The sequence below is a fragment of the Numida meleagris genome, chromosome 1 (genome assembly GCF_002078875.1).
Source record: "Numida meleagris isolate 19003 breed g44 Domestic line chromosome 1, NumMel1.0, whole genome shotgun sequence".
In the NCBI taxonomy this organism is placed as follows: Eukaryota; Metazoa; Chordata; class Aves; order Galliformes; family Numididae; genus Numida; species Numida meleagris.
Genome location: NC_034409.1, coordinates 44,719,109 through 44,737,060, shown reverse-complemented (window position 1 = coordinate 44,737,060; position 17,952 = coordinate 44,719,109).

The following is a 17,952-nucleotide window of genomic DNA, read 5'->3' as shown; positions in this document are numbered from 1 at the left end:
AAAGGTTAAATATTCCAATTCATGCACAGCTGATGAACAAATGCAATCTCTCTGCCTCCAAAAGCAAACAACCACCCTCTACTAGTCATTTAAAAAAGCACATAAAAGATAGCTTGGGTCTGATTTTTGTTCAGAATGTTTCATCGTGTGAATTAAAAAACTGCACACACATTTCACAGATGAAAAGAGAAAAAATGTGATAATTAAACATTCTAGTATGGCAGTCAAGTTTCTTGAAATCATGCTGAATGTTAACAGAAACTCTTGGACTGATATTCTAACCTCCACTGCTATGGAAGCAACCAACTGTCATTATAGGCATTGCGTTGATACTGTGAATCATGAAAGAATGAAACAAACTCTGAACATAAATTGATTCTCTCTCTGGAAATTTGCAGATGTTTTCTTTTCTCCAAATCTGAGTTAAACCAGCAAGACCGCAATTAGATAAAAAAAATATTCTATTTCTTGGAAGTAAAACCCTGTATTTTGCATAACACTGCACTTTGTATGAGAACTATAAGAACACATTCACTATGAATGCATTCTTATTCTGCTTTGTTTTTGAAGAACAAAGGAAATGCACTACCAAATGACACTTAAACCTCCTTCCCCCTACATCCAACATGTGTTCTAAACATTCAAATTAACCTATTACATTCATGCGAAACAGTTATGGAGGCCCTGCATCCCAAAGATCTTTTACCATTAGCCTGAGCTATTTTCCTGGGTAGGAATGAGACACATTATTTTTCTTTCCCACAGAAGTCACTGCATATGTAAAACATCATTGGAAGTTCCTTCCTTTCTTCATGCTGAGTTTCTCTGCCTCTCCCCATCAGTTTGGCTATTCCAGCACTTCTAAGGCACTCCATATGTTGATGAATAAACTGTCATTTCCCACTTGTAATGAGATTTCTCCTTGGGAGTAGATTTATTAGATACGATTACTTCATGTCTAATCACATCCTTGCTTTCCATGAAGAAAATGAACAGGGATGGATTGAGTTTGAGAGCTTGGAGTCCAAAATATTTGGGTTAGAAATAGGTAGGCTTTATTGCTTGGAAGGAAAGCAAAAGGAAACAATAAAAAGACAGAAGGGGAGACTTTTTTATAAACTTAGGTTAATAAATGCTAAGAGTTTGTCACTGGACTTACTGCACATGCCTTGAAGTTTTTACACACCTTCAACATACATTTGTCCAGCAACTATGTCATCTGTTATGAATAAATGATGGGTGGGAAAAGAAAAAATGCAATGGAGGGAATGAACTTCAACAGTGGAATAAACAATCCTTGCAGTAACAGCGTGGTGAGAGAGGCTTTGTGGGAGGTAGAAACCACATTTCTTCCAGATGGCATGGGCAGCTGTCCTGGAGGAGACAGGATATGATGGAGTCCAGCTGTAATCTTACTCTCCCAAGTATCACCCTGATCCCAGCACCATAAAAAAAAATCATTTGGGGAAAACTAATATTCAGATCTTCTTCCTTCTTTCCTACCCATCCTCCAGAATGAAATTCAAATAGAATATCCTGTCTGAGGCTCCAGCGCAAGGGCAGCTCCAGATGTAGCCCAAGGAGAGCCCTTTGCATGTTTGGAGAACTTCCTACCTAGGGGGCCTGTCATTACTAAGCCCTGACTCATCTCTTGCCCCTAACTCTCCTCCTAGCCCTGATTCACGATAATCTCCTCACTTCGATCTAAGATATAGCTGTCTCTCCTATTTTCTTCTTCCCTTCTTGTTATCTCGTTCCTTTCAGTGTCCTTCCTCTCCTTATCTTTCCTCTTGCATAGTGTTTTCTTCCAAAGTACACCTACTCTCCCTGAAGCTAACACCAACCTGATGCCTGGTGCCATTCCACATGGCTTGTGTATTGTGTCAAATCCATACTGCAGTCTGTCTTGCCTCTTTAGGGCAGAAGTCTTTCTGAAGCAAGTTGCACCTTTGAATCTTCTGGGGCTTCCATCTAGACTGATGCTGATTCATAGTCGTTATCCATTTCTAACATATAAATAAGGAAGAAATATATATATATATATATATTTAGTACCAGAATTTGTTTATTTTTCTTGTTATCTGGCTATTGAAGTTATGATGAAAGAAAAGATCATTTTCAAAGCATGTCTGGTAATGTTGAAGTTCACTTTACACTGTTTCATTTCTCAATAAATTTGTTACTGTTGTAGATTTGGGAAGTTATCAATAATAGTTACTATTTAGCATGTTAATGCCTCAATCACAAATAATGAAATGTTAATGTAGGCTCTGTGCAAATACTCAAAGTTGGTTCTTACTCCAAGTAACATAAAAGTGTGAGAGAAGAGTTAATAAAAGAAAGTAAGAGGGAAGGAAGGAAGGAACAAATGAAAGAAAGAAGGGAGGGAGGAAGGAGGGAGTGAGGGAAGAAGGAAAGGGGGAAAGAGGGAAGGGAGAGAGGGAGGAAGAAAGGAAGAGGAAGAAGGAGAGCATAAAATCTGTCGTGACATTGCTTTATTCACTTATAACTATCTTCACTTTAAAGAATTGTTAGCATCTTAAAAATGAAGTCCAAGTTCCTTAATTTTCCCACATATCCTTTTATTTTTAGTCTGCTTGGGCTCACAACTTCTGAAGATCTTAAACTGCAGTGATCAACTTTAACTCTCTTCCAAGCACCAAACTGTGACCAAACTGTCACAGCTGTAGATACATTCTTCTACTTCCAGCATGCTTAAACCTAAAGGTAATGCAATTCATATCGTTTTTTATCGTTTTTTTTTTTTGTTTGTTTGTTTGTTTGTTTTTTTTAAGTTACAAGCTCCAAACATATTTCTGGAAATAAACACAGTATCTCCACAATCTCTTCTTTACTTAAAATACTTTTCCTCATGGAAACGCATACACTTTCAAGGTATGAATGGTTCTTAACACCTAAAACTAATGAGTTAATTACTGAAAACAATCCTGCATTTGTGGCTGAGAAATTTGGTTTTCATACACATGGACATGACAGATGAGAATTCCAGAGATTTCTGAAAAAGATTCCAAGTTTGAATGACAGCCATTTTGTGCATTAATACAATGAACATGGTGCTCAACTGAGTGGCACGTATGCTTTTTTGCTTAAACTGAAATATCAGCAGCTGCAGGATACATGCTTGCTTTTGCTTTAGGAAAATAAAGTTATCTTTCTTGCTATTTATAATTAATAAGCAGTGACAGTACATAGAGAACGAAGAAGACATTTGCTCTGTGTCAAAAGTCTTCACAGGGCACACAGGGTCTGTGCTTTGAGAAATCTGAACTGAGATGAAGAGCACTGAGGGCAAAGTTTACTGAGGGAAAAGGAGTATAGATTTGTGAGATGGTGGCTGCAGCTGGAAAACCCACACAGGATGTTTCCACTTCTCTTGTACTGTGTCTCCTGTGCTATCTCCAAAGTTGTAGAGTTGCAAGTGCTCATAGCATTAAGCTGTCAATGGCTTACTGAAAATACCACAAATAACATTTCAGAAAGGAGAAAATAGTTTTATTCTTCACTCTGATTTCATCAGTGGTATTTGGGTGGAGAGAAGTGAATGCAGAGGCCATTCATGCTGGTTTTCCTGTCATAGCCAGCATCCTACCTGACTATAGATATAAAATCACAACATAGCAATGTGGAAAAGTTGCTTAGGTACTACAGAATATGAGTTTTGCCAGTGCAGAGATACCACTGGATGAAAAGACTTTTCAAAATTACCTCACACCTAAACCCAACTGGAGTTTAGAAAAAGGACTTTCAGTGTCTCTGTAAATCCAGGCTGGTGGGCATGCTGTAAACAAAACTGAGAGATAGCACTGAATTCAACAAAAAGTTAGGCCTCTATTTCTTCATCAATTGACCATGAAGTGGAAGACTTGAATTTATACTCTTTAGTTTGATTGGATTCAAGTTTACCATCCTTGGCTTCCATTAAATAGCTTAAAGCTTTGCAGTACCAGAAAGTCTGAGTTGGAACTACTCATGGTTTTCAGCAATCCATTTGGAATGGGGTGGGAAAGATACAAGGGATCTGAAATCTCAGTGACTGTATCACTGATCAGATCACTCACCTTTTCAGGGAGATGGAGTCTTTCTTGTTTGTCTCTTTATTGCAGTGTGTACAGACAGTTTCTAGATACTAAGAAGAAACCAGTGTCTCCTCCACACCTAGGTTAGTGTCCTCATGATCTCCAATACTTCAAAGTACTGGTAGAGGCCACTTTACTACTTCTGCAATTCATCATGTTAGGTGGAGCTACAGAATCTGATAAGGTCACAAGAAAGAATATCAATCTGTTCCTATTTAAAATGCATACTATAAGCTAAAGAAATAGAATAACTTGAATTCTCTATGCCTAATCATTTCTTCTATCTGAACTAGCAACTTAAAGATTGCAGTATGTCAGTTACGTTTGCAAAGAACTATAGCACTCAATATATAGCTTCTGAAAGAATTAAGAAAGGTTTTGGCCTGTAATATTTTTCCTCTACCCTCCTGCTTACAAAGGTGCTTTGAAGAACATTTAAACAATGTAATTATTAAATACAATACAGCAATGTAAGCCATGTGCCTAGATACCTGTGGCTATGTACTCGCACAGCTACACAAGGGGAAAAAAAAAGAAACCGTAGCAACAATGTTGCTCAGAAACAACACAGACTGGAATAATCAGATTAGAATGGAGAATACAGCAAAAATTATGCAATTTTTATATAGGCTAATATATTATCTGCCAGAAGGCAGATAATTTTCAGACGTCAGTATCTAAAAGCATCTGAAACCTAAAGGAGTGATTTTAGAGAGCTGGTTTTAGTAGGTTATGCTAACAAAGGAATGAAAGAAGTTAGTTAGTAAACACAGTTCTGAATAATGTTAAGCAAACTAGTATCCTGCTTCCACAACCTGTTCAGCAAAAATTGAATTTATAGCTGTCAGGAGAGAAAATGGTGCTTGATGGCATAATAAACTGCAAATTAATTAAAATACAAGAAGCAAATTAATAACAACTGCCTGATTTTTTGCCTTTTCCTCTTTTTCTCTCTGTCCCAATTCCTGTACTTCCTAACACCATTGTTTAGAAATATTTCAATGGGATTTTAGAAACTGGATGAAGATCTCTGACACTGAAACATTTCTCACATGACAAATGTTTTTCAAGAACGTGTCTGGTAGATATTTTCATACTGATATATGTGAAAGAGGGCAGTAGATATGATTCCTTTTTGGCTCTTGGAGAAATGAGGCAAAAAGTGTAAAGAGGATTGCATTTTCCAAAGGGATTGATTATGCTTTATTATTTATGGATTCTTTTGATTAATTTACTCCTCTTCGTCCTCTTCTTCCTCCTTGTTCTTTTCTTCTTCCTCCTCCTTTTCATGTTACAGCAAGTTCCTCGATGAGCACGAGGTGCCACAGTCTGCTTCTGCGACCAATTTGCTCCTTTCTGCCACAAATACCCCTTCTTCCTTATGCAAATGATTCAACGTTCTGTGAATCTAAAGTAAGCCTGGAGAAAAATAAGCTTGACTAGTTTGAGACCTCAGTTTAGGAGTTCCTCAGTTATCAGTTTCCGTTTCTGATTTTTTACCAGTTTTTTTTTATTATTATCTTTTGTTATTTTATCCTTATTTCACACTAGTTATCCACCGAAAATCCCCTTACTCACAATAACTTGCAGTTTGGTAACCAAATACAAGCAAAAAATAAACAAAAGAGAGTTCCTGGAAATAGCAAGAGACACCTCCCACTTTGTCTTCAGTATAAAAAGCCTGAACATCCAGATGTTTTTGATGATAGTGAAACATATGAAACACAATATTATTTAAGTTTTTAAGGAGTTGAAACGCTGTGCAAGTAGTAAAAGCAGTCAGTTTTTCATTTGGCATTGGATTAAACAGCATTTACAAAAAGCTTGTGCCTACGCTGCTGCCTTTATTGGACTTTCTGCCTTCACAACTCTACTAACTGACTGGAGATCTTACTACTAACATGGAGGAATCAGCTGAAATTTTCTTTTAAAACAACATTTTTGTCCAAAGACATCATGTTACTCCATAGAGAGTGTTTTCCCATATGCTCTTCAAATTACAGCTGCTTGGACGATCCTCCTACATCTAAGTCATTCAAAACAATGAATATTGTACTCATGCTATTGAGGCACAAAATGTCTTTATACTTCATCAGGAAATATTTAAAACCAATAAACAAGCAGAACATTCATAATTAAGTCTGCCAATTTGTTCCCAGTTCACTTTATTTTTTTATTTTTATTTTTATTTTTTAAACAAGATACTATTTTGTTTCTCTGGAAAGAAACAGAAAGATTGGGCAACTAGATGTGAATCCTGAGATAGCTGCAATGAAAACTGAATCTGGCCCTTCTGGAATGGCAGGTAGCAGGTAGATACAGTGGTTGGCGCTGCTGCCAGCATTCCCCTCCTCCCACAGGCTCAAAAATGCCCTTGGCTTTAGTCTGATAAAAGCACTTCTGCTGTCAGAGAGGGTTTTTGTAACTTCTTTGTCACAGGAATGCAACTTTAGTCTCCTTTTAAGCAGAAAATTCACTGTGTCAGGCTTAGGTAGTAGTGCTATCTAGTCGTTTTTATCTATGACTTCTTTCTGGGTAGGGAAGAAATTGAGCCTCTGATCATTATTATACAGTGTAACAGGAATCCAAGGACTGTTTTACTACACTGAAGAAATTGAATCTCTCAACATCATTATATAATATAGCATGAATCCAAGAACTGTTTTGCTGCACTAATGTTCCTTCTTGCCTAATGTAAGGAGAAAAAGTTGACTTTAAAAAGACATTAATTTGAAGACTATTCAACTTCAAGAAGTCAAAGGAAGTTTCAGTCCCCTACCAACACTGGCAGCTTTGCAGTTTTGTTTCTGTTTTCCTATAGCTAAAAGATGAAATTGTCCCATTTTCCATAGCAACGCAAAACAGTGGAAAATAATGTATGTATACACTGAGAGAGGTGGAATAAAAAGATTTTGAGTTTAGATATGGAGAACTCTGAATTGCTAATCATTAGCAAAAGTGTTTAGTGTAAATGATGAAATAATTCACTTCCTATGGCAGCAGTCCTAAAAAAGACAAAAAGGGGCAGACCCCTACATCCATGGAGAGTCCAAAGTCTCCTGCTGATATCTGCATGTGTAAAACAGCTCCCCACTGGGAAAGAGGACAATGGCATATCTCCATACTTCTGGCTTTAATTTACATTGGTTTTTTTTTTTTTTTTTTCCTTGTACAAGTTTCAGTATAATTTTCCAACTGCAATTATATTTATACTCTTATGCCTCAATTGCATTATTATACTAAATATTTAAGCAACTGTCACAGTGCTAGATATATTTTATGACTTAGTAGTAGAGAGAGGAGTAAAACTGATTTCATTTGCCTTCTCTTACTGATTCCCACGTGTTTAGGCTTGCTCTTAGCTTCTCATGTCTGGTCTGTAGTTTTAAAAGAGCTACAGAATTTGAATATAATTTTAGTTAGCAAACATGGGTACTGTTTAGTAAACATAAACACTTCACTTTTGTGTCCATTTGTAGATGATGTTTGGTAGGATTATCAGCAAAACATTTCCAAAGGAAGCTTACTGTGATAGCATTTTCACTCTGCTGTGTTATAAAGGTGTTAAACCCAGCATTTTACCATTTTACTGAAAAGTCTTTAAAAAATGATGACAGTTGAAAAGGTAAGAGCCTGAGGTCAGTTTGCTGATACATCATTTTTTGAGGACTTTGTTTTCAAATAAATTTGGGAAAATCAATTTTGGAGTATTTATATGTTAAAGACCTGGATGTAAATTCAATTATTTCACCATAATTTATCCTATCAACACCTAAGTATTCACAGTAGTCTGAGGAACAATTCACCAGTTCTTAGCTAAAATAAAGAGAAACAACAGTAAGCCTCAGGAAAATGCCCTACTAATCAGATTCAAACACATTGTAAGAAGCTACTGAATTCAAACCTAAGTTGCATGAAACAGCGCAAACACAGTATAGGAAGGACATGTCTAGGTACTAGAAAAAGAATCTGGGCATAAGAGCTATGCCATCATAGAGGAGAAAAGACAAAATAAAAATAATCTGGGATACATGTACGGGAGCAGTGCCTGCGAGAGCAATATTTTTATTATCTACAAATAGTCAGGATTGGAAATGCATCAACTGGAGTCCAGTTTTGAGTGGACCCATGCAACAGAAGCCACAAGGCAACACTGAGACAAATCAGAGAAAAGAAATCATGGTCTGTGAGGAAACTGCCAGAACTGGGGGCTAGAAAACAAAGACCTGACCTGTACAGTTAAAAGGTCCACTAAACTACTGCAATTGCAGAACAGACTATCTCCCCCCCTTCTCAGTGGTTGCAGTAGAGGAAGTGAAGGGCTTTGCTGCAAGAAGAGTTCAGGGTAGACTGTGGGAAAAAAACATCCAGCTGCCATAAAAGGTCACCTCGCCTCTGCTGGAGCAGCTGTAGGACTGCTACTGCTGATGGTCCCAAGTATCCTGAGCAGGGTGAGGGCATCTCAGGAGTGGTGTGGCTACTGCTCACTGTTCTTTGGATCCATCTGGGTCTGTGCTATTTCTCCTGGCTGCAGGTTTCTATGATTGCAGTTCTTACCCATAAGCCAGGTATCACTGTACAAAAGACAGTAAGGGATGTTTTTTTAGGAAATAACATCAAAGAGCCAGGTAGAAAGACTTTCTGGGATACTTTTTGATGCCTGGAGCAGAAAGGCTTCCTGAGTTTCTTACAGGCTCCATAACTTCTTGGCCTCTTTGTGTTACTTGCTTTTGGCTGTTGTGCTCAAGAAGCAGACTTCAAGTGTTTGATATACTGGTTGTTTTTTTTTGTTTTTTTTTTTTTTTTTAATGAGCAAAAAAGTACCCAGAGTTAAGAGTTCAGAGAATATATTTGATAAAATGTGTTCTTTTTTTTTTAAACACATTAAAAAAAAAAAAAAGACACTTTTTTCTTTTACTGGAGAAGAAAATATTCCCTACCAACAATTTCAAATCCGTATTACATCCACACTTCTTGGATTTAGCTACAAGGTGTATCAAGAGGCATGAATGTGCATGCCATGACCAGCATAGTATTAATATTAACAGTTAGCATGTTGACTAACACTTATGACCATGTTATAGTCATCTTCAAATATTAATCTATAGACCATCCTCCTTTTGATTTGTGTATTTAACTTCACTTATATACATGTGGAATTTGTTTCAAATGAATATCTCAGTGTTAGATCCAGTAATTTCTCAGCCCTTTTCTTAGCAGAAATTACAACAAATGTTAGTATAATTTTAAATCACTGACAGTGAACAACTTAAATGCAGAATGGTCCATTTTTCAAAGGTAAGTTATTTGCCAAGAATGAGTTACTCAAGTTCAGTGACTGTTGTTGTCTAGTTTCTGCTTTTATCAACAAACCTATACTTCTTGGATTGCTAAGTGCATATTAACAGCATCTTTCAAAAACCTATAGTGGATGAAACATAAAAATAAGCCTTTCAAATATCATTCAAATGCATGCCGTTTTAATATTAAGATTTGTGCCACAGCTCTTATAGATCTGGAATGACAGTAGGCCTTATTTTCTTCTTATTAGATAAATACCTTATGTGAAACACTTCTAGTCAAATTATCAAAGGATATACAGCCTCAATTTTTTCAATTGTTTCAACTCTTCAGAATGAATAAATAAATTTTCAATTTTATAAACCTGTTCTATTTGATATTTAGAAATACTCCAAGTATATTAAAAAGCTGTAAGTGATATCATTAACAAAGAGGAATGCTGCCAAGAAGCCTGTGAATTGTTAGGCTAATGCACTGAGCATTCACTCACTGGCTGTGCCTGGTACACTGCCTTCTTCAATACTCTGCATGTGAATGGTAATAAACCAAAGCTCAGCAGTAACTAATGTGCAGCAGTATATTATACGCTGTTTCACAAATATCCCTACATAAAGAATGTCAGATCCATGCCAAGAAAAGAACCAGTATGAGATACTGGGGCTGGGAAATGCTAAAAGGCTTTGTATCATTGGGGCTTCTTATCATTAATGGAAATAGACACCGTGGACAAAATCCATATTAGTGAAAACAGTGGTCCATCTAAATGTGTTCTGCAGAAGTAAAATTGTATATAAGCCAATGATTTTCTTTTTCAGTAAGTGAAATATCTGGTTACCTTTCCTGTAATATTTTATTCATTTTTGATTTCACAGTAGCTTAAATTTTCTAATTCAAGTCCAAAATTACATACTTGAATCCAGATATGTGGTCTCATTTTAGAAATGCTGATTTCCCACAATTTCCACTGAGCAAACACAACTGAGTTGATGCACAAAATTGACCTATTTACTTATGGTCATATCCAACATCCACAGGAATTAGAGAAAAAAAGAAAAAATATCCTTACATGATGTAACATGAAAGAGCTTGATCAGTCCTTTAACTTTAGGCACTTACGAAAACAAAATTTTGTCAAAAGAACCTTCAAAACGCCCAAGCAGGATCAGTGAAAAAGTTTGAGTTGAGAGGAAAATACTCACTTCTGAACATAAACACCTATTTTGGAAAATATGTGTCGAAGCCCTTGCTACTGTAATAGCTATCCATAAAGAACAGTGGCAAAGACGCCTTTATATTACAGTATATCTTACTCAAAATATTACACAAAATTATCCTCCTGAATTATTTGGGAGAAAGGAATTGTTATTTTTCAGTGTTCTGTCATAAAGGAAGAAATTTGTATCTGGATAATAATGCAAATACCCTCAAGCAAATGCACTTATAATAATATTATTCAAACTATTTTTGTATCTCAGCCTATTAATTCAGAAAGTTTTCTCATGGCCTCTCATATAATCTATTTATGCTGTGTCTGCCTGAACAATATGTGACTGAGAATGATATTTATTTTACAACATACTGGAAAATGTTCATTGCCCTCCTTTAAATAAGCATTTAGAACTTCCTGCTTCTTTCCCTCCTCCCCTCAGCAAAAAAGAAAAAAAAAAAGGAGTAGGAGTTTTCTCTTCAATTATGTGCAAAGCTGGCAAAGCTGAATGAATTTGAAAGAAAAAAAATAATTGTTAAATGGCTTGCTGCAAAGAGAAGCATTATTTGTTAAATGAAGCAAATAAAAATTGTTAAGTAAAGCAAATAAATATTGGAGGAACAAGTCTTAAGAAAAAAAAACAAAACCACAGTGCATATCTAATACACATATTTGCCTACTAATTAGTTGCCTCTGGCAACTTTCTCATGTGCCTATGACAGCTTTTACTTTTCTACCCTATTCATAGTCTGCATAAACCTAGAACCACACCAGAGTGACCACGCTGAAACATTTAGGTAAAGCCCTGTCCTGCAGTGGCTGCTGAGCAGTGAGATTGCTTGTGCCAGAGCTAAAAGGCTAAAAGTGATCTCTATGCAACGTGTAAACTTGAAAGGAGCGCAGCTATGAATGATGTTAATCCAGCATTCAATCTGCTCTGCCTACCTATTCAGAAAAAAATAATAAAAATAGCCCGTTTTTTGAATTAGGGAATTCTGAACACAGAATTTTCTGGGAGAGACTTCTAGTAAAGTTATTTTTCTTGAAGAGACTGAAAAAATATCTCACCATGGGAGAAAGTAAAAAAAAAAAAAATCACCCTGTGGGAGTGTTCAAGTACATATATTTCTTAGGTCTCAGTGAAAAATGGGAAAAGATGTCAGAAAAATATATGTGCTAGAGGAGGAAATCTCTAAGTGATTCAGTCTGGCGAGCAACAGGCGTAGCTTGAATTTTAATTTTTCTACATCTAGCATTCTCCTGCCCTCTTTTTCTGTTTTCTTTTTCTTCATTTTTTCCCCTTAAGTTCATTTAATACTCCTAATGATTCACTTTCAATCTTATATGGCTGTTGCATTATTTTTTTAGAAAAAGATGTTTTTTCTCAGACATCGTTAATATTTACAGCACTATGTGCAACAGCATAAGGTTTTCAGATATTGAAGAGATACATGTTTCTGTATATAAGAATTTCTTCAATTTAGCAGCATTTAATACAGAAAATAAGAAATATAACTATATTTTCCATATCCACCCTCCAAGAACATCTGGACTGCCAACACTATCTCCAGTGCCAGAAAAAACTCTGCTCTGTCTGTGCAAATCTAGAGCCCTGTAGAACTTCAGTTTTAAAGTTGCTTGGCTATACTTCCATACCTACAGTTTGCAGCATTGTGTGTCCTAATGTTAGAAGTTCATTCAGTAACATTTCTCCGCGATCAGTGGATCACGTGAACTGGGTTGCTATAACATTTGCATTCATATTTATATTGTACTAATGAAGAGGAAAACCCAGGCTTAACTTCATTGTTGTTTACTCCATCATTTCTTACTTCAGATAAAATTTCCTGGGAAGGGCCGAATTAAACAAGGCACAACATTTCTCTGAAATAACATGTACTTCCCCCAAAATATATATAAATGAACTCTGTAAAAGTGAAAAGAACTAAATTAGACAATTTAAATGACTGCAGTAAACTCAGTCATAGTAGGTTGAGCATAGCCTTATGTAAATTATTATCTGTACAACCAGAAGAAAACAAAGAAATAAAAGTTTACAATTTCTCAAGGGAAGCGGTAATTTTTGTTCACTACTCTTTTGCACAGAGTCAGAAAGATCTGTTGTTTTAGACATTTGAGGCTGATGTCCAGTTTTATATATTCTCTGTCAAATGCAGAACAGTGTTCAAAAATAACATTCAGGCTATGTGTATGTTTTTGCTGCTGATCTCTTTCTTTGCCTTCAAGACACAATAATGTTTGGCTCCATATGATTTTCCAGGTGCTGTTTGCATAGATTGATGTTTCCACACAATTAGTATGTGACATAGACAAACATAATTGAAATAAAACGTTACTAGTCTTCGTTTCAAGACATTTTTCAGAGCTTTGGTACTGATATTTGCTGTCACGCCTGAAGAAGGTATTTCACCATTAGCTTTTGCATGATTGGACTCAAATTTGTAGATGCAGGCAATCCTGAAATCTACAGAAAAGACAGGAATTCAATACTTTTATACTGTGTGAACCAGAAGATGATGTGTCAACAATTCCTTCAGAGTATGTAGTCACCTGTGTTTTTAGAGAAGCCATTCTTTTTTGATTTGTGAACTATTTTATTGGGTTCTGAAGCAGGAGAATTAACCACTGCAAGTAGATCATGTTTCATTACTGTAATTCAGATGGTTAAAGACTGTTAGGGAAGGCCAGGTGCCCAAATAATCCACCTCATTACTCCTTAAAATAAAATTATAATGCTATCAATCTGTATAAATCCTCAGCAATCTCAATAACACTTTTCATAGAAAGTTAGTGTCATAATTTTCCTGTAGGAGGGGAAACCAAGCAACAAGGTCTGATGAAGTCATATGGGAAAATCTGTAATTTTCACATGGTAGGTGGTTTAGTGACTTTGTATTGGATACTAAAGTGGAAGTTCATATATTTCAAAGATTTGTGAGAGCACACAACACTGTGAAACCAACTCATTCAAAACAGACTGTTTCTTCAAAACCAGGCTTTCCCTTTGAGAATTTAGTTTACAAGAGATTTAATCACTTTCAGGGAAAAGGTAGCTAGGCCAAGACACTTTGAAAAATGTCTGTTATCAAAAACAAACAAACAAACAAAAAAACAACAACCAAAAAAGCCCACCACCACCTCAGCAGCGTTAAAAGCATGTCACTGCTGTATAAAACTTTATAGTGTAGCAGACAAGGCACAGAGGATGGCTGTTCCACTCTTCTGGGCTCTTGTGAATTTCATGCAAGGTGGTAGGTACCTCATTTTAAGATTAAATGGAGAGTATCTATGGGTGAATTAATGAGTCATCAGAGGACTGGAAAAAAGAGGATCAGAATAGGCATTTGTTTAAAGTAGTTCAAGGAAGGAAATTATGACAGTTTTCAGGTATGCAAAAGGTCTCTTTCAATGTCTCTCCACATTGCTATTAGGGACATGCTGCACTTCTTCATCATAAGCTTGTAATAGCATATTGCTATTATGAAAACGTCTGCTGCAACTTCTGCTTTATAGATGTGACATGCATTTTTTAAACTAAAAAAATGGTGCTGGGTCATCAGCTCTAAAGCATGCCAGTTCCGACAGTTTTAGATACACTTGTGCCTACAGCTTTTACGAACCTTCAGCCCATGACAATCATGTCAAATTAATTATTAGCTTACCTAATGTGGTGTATACTGCTTTTTATAAATTATTGAACAATAAAGGAAACTACTTCATTTTGCTGCACCCCTGTAAACACTATGTCATATTGATTGTAATATGTAGCTAGTTAGCAAGTACATTTAAATAGAAGAGAGATGGGACTCCAGTTTACAGTCAATCTTATTGAAAAGTCTTATTGAGTTTAAAAGGACTAAAATAAATATGCTTTTATAGAAATTACTCAAAACCCATGAGAACCGAATAATGAATGAGATTCTTTCAGCAGAATTTTTACATGGAACAGGATGTAGAACAGAGTTCTATATCTGGAATATAATTTTGCATTAATATTCCTTGTGATTGTGTTGACTGTTTCAAAAATACTTTACAGTAACTGTTTTGTTTCCTGCTAAGTGCTTTTAGAGTTTTCCATAAAAAACATATATACATATATATACAATATTTTCTATTATTTCCTATCCAATTATTTTTGTTCTTTTTCTCTTCAAAGAGCTTAGTAATTATAAAAACAAACAAAGGATATTCTGATAAAACAATTTCTTTCATCAGCTTCTAAATAAAAATACACGTGGTTATAAAGCCCTTGCTCATGGTGATAGAGAATATCCTTGTGCCTATTTAAGGCTTCTATTGTGTATAATACTCTTCTAAAGCAAAGTGACTGGAACAATCTTTACTATATATGACCACAAATTCACTAGTCTTGGACTACCTCTTGGACTTCAGAAAAGCTAACACAGGAACTGAGAATTCAGTAAGCAGTAGATCTAAACGAGAATAAAGCTTTTATACTTATGATAATCCTGAGAGGAGTCTCGGTAAAGGGCACAGTGCAGGTCAGAGACTGGTAAAGGTGTTGCATATGTCACATCAGTCACTTCTGTTCACAGCCTTTATACAAACAAAACGTAACTGGAAAAAAAAGAGGATGGCAGCTTTCTTGATGTCTAGAATTATCATATTTAATTCAGATAATTATAAGCTGTCCTAACTCAACAGTACATAATCAAAGGAATCATAATGTTAACAAAGTATTGCATATAGTTCCACTTAGCACCCAGCAAACGGTTTATCTATCCTTAGTATCAAATAGCAACTCCTTCTTTTATGATATAAAAAGGCAAATCCCTTTTTGCACATCACTGGACAAGATGAAAATACACACTTAAATATTTACTTCAGTGAAAATATATATATATGTATTTGAAAGGGGAAATTTCACAACTTTTTTCAGAACAGGCTAAACAATTCTTAGACTGGAAACTAAACTTAACCTATCAAAAATATTGTTCAAACTTTCATTATAAAGCAGTAATTTGACTCTGTTATTCCTTGATGAAAGATATCTGGCATTATTTTTAAAAGCTTCAGACCTGAAATACAAGAATGTCAATTTTCATCTTTTACAGCCCCTGGTCTTTTATTATAAACAGAAGGTCATATTATGGTTTCATTTTTAATAAATAAAATATTTTCAGACATAATCTCATAAGAGAAGCCACACAAAAATAATAATCTCAGATGGACTGAAACTTCTTCTGAGGTTTAAAGAATACTTTTAAAAACTACAGAAAACATTGTGCTGTCTCCAGTGAATTTTTCAGTATTATTCCATACATTTTGTACTTTTCCAGTGCATCAATTTTATTTTCCTTTAGTCTGAAACATATAAGAAATTATCAATTTGCTATTTGGAAAAGCACTTATACAAATAAGCTGCTTGCTTTAGAAAATACCACCAACCTGCCTCAATTAACAGAAAATTCTAGAGGTCAAGGGGAGACTTACAGAAAATGAAAATGAATTTCAGTAGATGGTTAGAGCTCCATGACTGTACAAAAATCACCTAAAATGTCTGGCAAATAAATCTGTGGAGAAGAGTTGGTAAATACGTGAGAAATGAGGGCAAGTGGTTGCAAGGGATGAAATAGAAATCTACTACTAGAGCAACATTTTTTGTTATCATTATATTTGAATACATATTAGTTGGACTGATCAGGTCATCAAGCCTCTCATAATGCCTCATAATGCCCTCTCCTACAAGTCCTGGAAAAATTTATAATGAAGGTTATGGGCAGTCCCAGTGGTTTCAGGTAACTTCAAGTTTAGCACTTCAAGATCAACAAAAGCGATAGAAATATGTTAAAATACCTTTAACTGAGAATTTCTTGAAAGTATTTTTAAAGCCAGATTTTCTATTCTATCGTTGAAAAAAGGTTGTTTATTTTTGTGCCTCCATTCCAACTTCTCTTTTGCCAAATATTTCTTATTTTAAATTGACACAGAAATGGCTGCAACTGCTGTGAAAAGGTAGCATGCAGTGAGAACTCCTCCTCAGAGAGCTGAATTTTTTAACCATTACTGAAGTAAAGGTACTTCCTCTTGCAGAGATGATTCAAACAATTTGGAGTATAGACAGGAACACAGTGGAAGATCTTTAGCAACATGACAAATGACTGCCTCAAGCTGTCCAAGTCTCAAGATCCAACTTAATAGTGGTTTTGGTTTTACAAATCAAGAGCAGGCGCTGAGCAGATTTTTGCTTGCAAACTTGTGGCTTCTTCCTCAGATGTAGGCTTTCCATTTTGTCATAAAAAGCTGATGCATTCATTGCGAAACATCCTATTTCGTTTCTACGTATAAAGCAAAACAGCCCCATCCTTAAATTTAGTTGATATATTGAAACTTATTCAGTATACTGAGGTCTTAAAGGTGATTAGTCAGTTTGGTTGCCTGTTTTAATGTGAGTCCTATCTTCTTATAAAATACTAGATTTTCAAAAACTGCTCTTTGAAAGTCTCTTTGAAAATCAGATCTATTAGACATATTATGGAAAACTGTTACTTTTCCAAACCTTGATTTAGATCTCTGAGGGATATGCTTCCTGGTATATTATTGCAGATTAAGATGAGTCAAGAGATTCAGTGGCCAGATTTTGAAATGGTGCATATCAGAAGATGCTGCAGTTTCAAAAAAATTATATGATTTATGTCCACTGAGGGTGTGTCCCATCATGTTCATAAATTCATCTATTGCATATACAAATCTAAAAATAATTAAATCAGATGAGATAAATAAATACAAACCAAGCACCTTCATAACCAAAATATATTTTAAAATTTATTCAGCTGAAATATAATAGATGCATGTGCTATCCTCTAAATTAAAACATAGTTTTCCTGGGACACTGCATTAGTCCAAGAACACAGTATTGAAAAGAACTAACTGTACATCATGTTGTTAAGACAGAACTGAAACAATACATAATGTACAAGTAGGATAGTTTTCAGTTTTTCTCATTACCAATAGATAATTCAATAACTGAAGAATGAAATGTTACATTAAAAATGTTTATTGTAGAATTAAACTCTGTGTGGTTTTGTTTGTTCATTTGTTTCTTTGCTGTGTTTTTTTGTTTGTTAGCTTGTTTTTAGGAAAAAAAGCCCACAGTTTCTCTATTACTTCACTATATTTTTTCAGCTTGACTATGGAAAATTGCTGCTGAGGAACACTGATGCAATTAGTCAGAATAATTGTTCTTATATATAACAAGAGCTTATTCATATAAACAGTTTATTTATAGGAATAAAAGTAGAATCTGCTTAAAATTGTAGTGAAAGAAAGAAAGAAAGAAAAAGAAAGAAAGAAAGAAAGAAAGAA